Consider the following 6,291-nt stretch of genomic DNA (forward strand, 5'->3'; position numbering starts at 1 on the left):
ACAACTCAAGAGTCACTAATTACTCTACCTAGGCCAAGAGGGGAAAAAGCTATACTAAAATCCAACCAAGCATTTCATCAAACACATGGAAGGCATAAAAGAAAAGTAAAATGAATTAAGCAATTCAACAATAAAGGAACATGAATCATAAATTGCATTAAAAGAGAAATAGAAGAAACAAAGTGCATCAACATAAAAGTAGAGAATTACAAGAATTAAATGCTAAACTAGAGAGAGGAGATGTAGAAGAAGAAGAATTACAAAAGGAAAAGTAAATCTAAGCATGAAATTAACCTAGATCTAAGAAATTCTAATCTAGATCTAACCTAATCCTAATTCTAGAGAGAAGAGAGAAGCGAAACTAACTTTCCCTCCAAAACTAAACTAAAAACGAAACTAGTGTGTCTAGACTTAATGTGTGATCCCTCTTCATTCTATGGGTTAAATAGTATCAAAAATGAGTTGGATTTAGGCCTGAGAAGCCCAGAAATCGCCCCCAGCGGATTGCCTTTAAGTGAGTCACGTGCGAGCACCGACGCGTACGCGTACGTCACACGTGCGCGTCGCTTGACAAATTACTATCCACGCGTACGCCTCACGTACGCGTACGCGTCGCCATGCGACCTTACAATCCACACGTGCGCGTCTGATGCGCGTGCGCGTTGTTGATCTCATCCCAAATCCTTGCTTTTCCATGATTTCTCCACTTTTCATGCTTTTCTCTACATCCCTTTGATCCATCCCTAGCCTTATCAACCTGAAATCACTAACAAACATATCAAGGCATCTAGTGGAATCAAAGATGAGTCAAAATTGGCAATTAAGGGCCTAAAAAGTATGTTTTCACACTCAAGTACAAATTAGGAGACAATCACAAAACCATGCTATTTCATTGAATAAATGTGGGTAAAAGGTCATAAAATCCCCTAAAATCACTATAAGATAAACCCTAAAAATGGGGTTTATCAACCCTCAGGCAGAATTAATTGTTTATCTTTAAGCAACACATTGAAAATCTGATAAGATTTCGAAATATTAAAACTATATTTTTTCCCACTCTTTAGTTTTGAATCATTCGACTTTTCATTACTAGGGAGCTTTTTAAGTAAGGAGCAAACATATGGAGGACCCTTCTTAAGTTCAACCAAATCAACCTCTGCTTCGAGATCGAATTCCTCCTCTGAGGACTCCATGGTCACATAAGCAACCTTCTCCTTTCGAGTAAAAGGTTTACTTTTTAACTTCTGTTCATTTCTATATTTCACCTTTTCTTTTTTCATAAGTTTGACTTGACGAACCCTTTCAGCCAAATGGGCTAAGTCAGGGATATGCACATTAAGTAGCTTTCGACACATATAAAATCCTAACTCCATAACTGCTATTTTTACCACTTCACTTTCGGGTAATGACACGTAACATCTACTTCTAGTATTTTTGAAACGTATCATATCGTCATCAATGGTTTCACCATCTTCCCGTTTCAAAGCAACTAGATCAGTAACTGCTACATTCAATTTTCCTTGGTAAAACTGAGCATGAAAAGTAGTTTCCAACTGATTCCATGTTGTTATCAAATTTGGTCTATGATTTGAAAACCAAGTAAACATATTCTTCATTAACGAAGAAGGAAAAAACTTCATTTTCAAATTCTCATCATTAACTAAATTCCCAATCTCGACCAAATATTGAGCGACATGTTCAGTGGTTGACTCTCCAATTTTCCCTGCAAATTTTGTGATTATCTTTGAATTTTTTACCCCTCTTGGCACTTCAGCCATTTGAACAACTTGAGGGAAAGCAGACACAAAATGAGGTCGGTTCATAAAACCAACTCGATTGAGCACTTCCTCTAGAATCCTTGTGACTTGATAACGTTCACCACCATGATTAGCACGTAATCGGGCTAGAACATCATCTGCATTTTGACCACGGGAAATTATCTGAGGATTTTCTCTATTTAAAACATTGTTTTCATTTTGAAATATATTTTCAAATCCTTCATTATTCCCCATGGTCTCATGCCTTTCACCTTCATCATAATCAACGATTCGAGCAATCCGTTCGACTTGTCTAGCAAGACGTTCGAATTTCGATTCGTGATCAGTCATCATAAAATTTAGAATTGTAGTCATTTGTTGAGTCAATAAGTTGACTAAATTATGATGACTTTCCTCTACATATTGTTGAAATACCGAAATGGAATTAGAAGTATTCGATGTAGAGCCCACATTATAATCACGAGAGAACTCAGAATGTTGTTGTGAGTTTTGAGAATTATTTACTCCACTTACACTCCCAAAGCGAACAGGAGGAACAAAACCATTCACTGGTGGAGTATAACCAGGAGGAAGGCCATAAGGAGGCCGTCTAGTGGTTAATGGAGGTTGGACTGGTGGTAAATTACCACGTGGATGAATATTACGTCCAACACTTCCAGTTTAAACACTAGTAACCACTATGCTTTCATTTACATCCAAAACTTTCCGAATGTGAAGTAACGTCCGAAGATTGCATAGTTACTGGTATACTGTCATTGGTGGACAACCACCATTCACATTTAACACTTCATCAGCCATGTGAAGGATCCTTCCACTTCTCAATTGCATACACCAAATGACACCAAAAAATTAATCTTTTGACACACTTCAGTTTAAAACTGTCCCACTGGGCGTGCCAATTTGTTTTGTCAATTTTAAACAAATCAATGGTGGTTTGATTCTAATGGTCTGATAGCGAAACATACTCCTCTTTTGCGGGTACCAGTTCTATAAGTGCATCAAATGTGCTCGAATTAGACGAGTATTAAAATAAGAAATAAGTTCGAAAAGTGCAAGAAGGATAAAAGAAGTGTAAAAGAAAAAGGTTTGAAAAATAAACTTGACTGAAATCGAAATGACTTGTGCCGAATTATAAAGAAAACGATTAAAATGCCTTCGATTTGATCAAAGGGCTTTTGACAGAAAACTTAATGGTACTGAAATGTAAATTGGGCAAATAAGTAAGGAAAACTTTGAATGTAAATCTGACAATAAAATTAAAGAATGCTTTGAAGATAAATCTGACAAGAAAAAGTAAAGTTTGCAGGAATTGTAAATGGAAAATTAGAGACAATGGAAGGAACCATACAAAAATCAAACTCGAATGTAGACTCAGAAATTTTCTGGGGATGTGAGTATGCTTGAGTGTATTTCTGAAGAAAAGTTCCAACCCTTATTTCCTAAAACTTACTAATATTTATAACCCATATCTGTAACCGACCATTAATTACACGACGCTGCCTTGTATGCAAATTCTTAGGTAGCTGTTCCACTTTTTTGCCCATAGACGTTACCTATAAACTCCTCATTTAGAGAAAGCCTTCAACTTCTCTACTTACATAATCGCTCGATTCTCTATTCGAACAACTATTCGATTTCTCATTCGAATGCTTGTTCGATTTAACAAGGTATCTAAGTCGAATCTGTGTCAAGTAACTTCTATTTAATGCCTGCACGTGCGTCATTTCGAACTCTACTTCCTTCTTGACCCTTCACTAACGTTTCGAATCAACTTAATCTTTCGAAGATAATTATTTCGACTAACACTTTGATTTTGGATTTAAACTTAGAGAATATTAGTAGAGAGAATAGTTTAGTATATATGTCTGCAACTTGGTCTACTCCAAGAATATGAACAATATTAAATTTATGTTGAGTGACTAAGTTTCGAACAAAGCGAATATTTATCTCAAAATGTTCGTAGAATTGGGTTTGCTGAGAGATTAACTGCACGATTTATCACAATAGATTGTTGGAATTTCAGAGAGGTTAAAATGCAATTTGACTAGAAGATTTTTGAGCCATCTGATCTTAGTAGTTAATCAGTCAGGGCGCAAAATTCTGCCTCTGCACTAGAGTGGCTGACACGATGCTGTTTTCTACTTGTCCAAGACACAATTTTCGATCCTAAATATACATACGAAAATATTTGGTAACTAAAAAAATTAGTATAAAACAGTCATAATTTATCTTATTTAATATTTATTAATTGTTGCGATAATTAATGAATGCTAAATAAAACAAGTTCTGACTGTATTTTTTATCTCCCTACATAATATCCAGAAGTTAAGCTACGGTGATCAATGTCTCACGCCCAATCACATCTGCAAAGGAGAAAATTCTTATTAAGTCCGTGCATGGATGAAAGATAATTCCTTGATCCGATCCAATGTCCCAGCTAGATATCGAAAAACACGCTTCATTGATTTTCAATGAGCTAGCAGAGGTGTTTGCATGAATTAGCTCAGTTTGTTAACTGAGAAAGCAATTTCAGGTCTTGGTAGAGTGCAATATTACAATGCAACCATTATGGAACGGTAATGAGTTGGATTTTCATATGCTTCATATCCATGATTAAAAAGCTTCTCTGATGTGATCATTGATGTTGGGGCAGGTTTGGCATTACTCATTTCTGCTCTCACTAAGAGATCTTTGATGTATTTGCTTTGGGATAGATGGTAAGCTCCTAAGAAAAACTTTACTGCTTCAATATCCAAGAAGTAGTTGAATATTCGTAGATTTTTTAGAGAGAAAACACTGTTGAGTTTTTGCATGAGCTGAGCTATTAGCTTTTGATCATTGCCTGTAACCAAAACATCATCTACATACATAAAAATATATATAGAAGACAATGAATGATGAACAAAAAGATAGGGGTTAGATCGAGTACTCTTAAAACCAAATTGTGCAAGGATTGATGATAAAGTAATGTACCAAGCTTGAAGTGCTTGGCAAAGACTGTATATAGCTTTATTTAATTTGCATACTTGAGGATTGTCATTCACAAAGACTGGTGGTTGTTTAAGGTAAATAGTTTTGTTTAATTTTTCATTCAAAAATGCATTGTTAAAATCATACTGATATATAGGCCAATTAGAAAAAATAGCTAAGGTTAAAATTACTCTAATAAAAGCTATTTTAATCAGTGGACGGAAGACCTCATAAAAATCCACTCCTTCAATTTGATGATTGTATCTATGCCACCAATCTTGCTTTATATCTAAGAACAGTGTCATTAGGATTCCTTTTGACGAAAAAATCCATTTAGATCCAATACTATTTTATTGTTATCCCTTTCTAAATAGAATTTTTTTCCTACCATTTTTCTTTTTTTGTTTTAAGAAAAATTCGCATATACGCTATGAAGAAAGAGTAATTTTTTCTGCATTAATTTATGATCGCAAATAAATAATTAAAGAAAAAGAATATATAATAAAAAAGATTTAACTAACATGTATTTTAATAGCACAAGTTAATATTAACAATTAAATTTTTTTCAATAAAACATATATAGAATTTAAGTTTTTAATTCATATATTATGTATTTATTAAAGTAAAACATTTAATTTTAAAAAATTTATGTGTACACAAAAAATTAATTATTAAATTAGCTATTATACATTTTTATATATATATAATTTACAGAAATTATTTTTTTTATAAAATTCTTGTTGGTGTATTGGTCGAATATGGGTGATGGAGGTGTTTTGCTGGAGGGTGGTGTCAGATACAATACGCCGGGGACGTGGTGCCTGAAAGTGTGACAGCTCTCCGTCAACACGTCGGAGGCGTAAGCACAGTCAACACGCAGGGGCGTGTTGATGTGGCGACAAAACAGAGCACAGTCAACACGGAGGGAGCGTGTTGATGTGGCAATGAGATAGAGCACAGTCAACACGCAGGAGGCGTGTTGCTGTGGAACCCGTGAAACAGTGCAGGTTGTTGCTAGGTTCCAAGGCTGCAGCAGCATCACGCGGGAGGCGTATTGCAGGCTTGCTTGCATGCAGGGAACACCCCCATCCCGGTAACCAGCACCCTAACACTAACATCCTTTATAAATTTAGTCTTCTTCCCCTCTCCTCCATTGAATTGAAGCAAACAAAGAGTGTGGTGAAGGTATTTAACCAAGAGAGCAAAAAAAGAAGTGTTTGAGTGTTAAAAAAGAGTGTAACGTGGTAGTTTGAAAAAAAGTAGGAGTGTGTAGTGTAGTGTGAGTAGTGGTTTAGAAGGAAAAAAAATTATTGAAAAAAAATTTGTAGTAATTAAAAAAAAATGGTACATAATTATTCGACGCCTGAGAAGTATATTATCAATTATTTGGAGTATTCAATTTATATAAGTTGATAAATTTTAATTTTTTATGTACTAAAGTTTTTTAAATTTTGTCATCGTTAGTATGTTATAAACATATATGAGGATTAATTTTTTTTTTTTTTGTATTTTACGAATATGTTAAAATAAAATTTTCATTTGT

The sequence above is a fragment of the Arachis ipaensis genome, chromosome B9, assembly GCF_059453495.1.
Source record: "Arachis ipaensis isolate K30076 ecotype BB chromosome B9, ASM5945349v1, whole genome shotgun sequence".
NCBI lineage: Eukaryota > Viridiplantae > Streptophyta > Magnoliopsida > Fabales > Fabaceae > Arachis > Arachis ipaensis.